Raw genomic sequence first — 717 nt, 5'->3', positions numbered from 1 at the left:
CCTGGAATAGGCTCCAGCCTGCTCATGAAGGAGCTCCAGTCGGCTCATGAAAGCAGTAATGGCCAACAGCCACCACTGCGAAACATTTGTACATCGCCTGCACCTCTGCCTCCTCCTTCAGTCTTTCACCAACCCTAAAGAGGGCATCTTTCTGTCTTCCCTTAGGGAATGAAGTAGGATCCATAGTCAGAATGCAGCCTTAAATGCTGACCATGGTGCCCTATTTCAAGTTCATGGGCCATTGGAGAGAGCTCTGTGTGCAAGTTACCTGCTAGTTACAGCTACCCAGAGGCAGGAGACTGATAGTGAGCAACCAGCATTTATCCTTTTTGTAAACAAGGTTTAAAGCTGCTCCACTTCATAAACAAAATGGAAATGCATATTTCATCCTATCTGTGCCTGCAGTTGGGCTGTGAGGAAGGCTGTGCTCCCTTGAACGATCTGCAGAACCTGGAGCTCATCCAAGCTCCTGAGCCTGATTGCTCCATCAACCTTGTGTCTTGGTGAAATCTGGTCAGAGCGCAACCCTTTCTCCCTAACTCCCCTCGTTTCCAAGGAAAATAAACCCCCTGGTGTAGTCCAGAAAGGAGCTTTCATTCAGGCCTTTGATGTAACTGGCCAGGGAACTTGGGGACCACACCTGCTGCTCAGCCCAGTATCATGTTAAAGGCTGGGTAAGGATCAACGCAATGCTCTTCCATCGAGGAAACCAGCTTT

Source organism: Charadrius vociferus, unplaced genomic scaffold, assembly GCF_000708025.1.
Source record: "Charadrius vociferus isolate BGI_N301 unplaced genomic scaffold, ASM70802v2 scaffold125, whole genome shotgun sequence".
NCBI lineage: Eukaryota > Metazoa > Chordata > Aves > Charadriiformes > Charadriidae > Charadrius > Charadrius vociferus.
Note: the sequence above shows the minus strand (reverse complement) of the source record.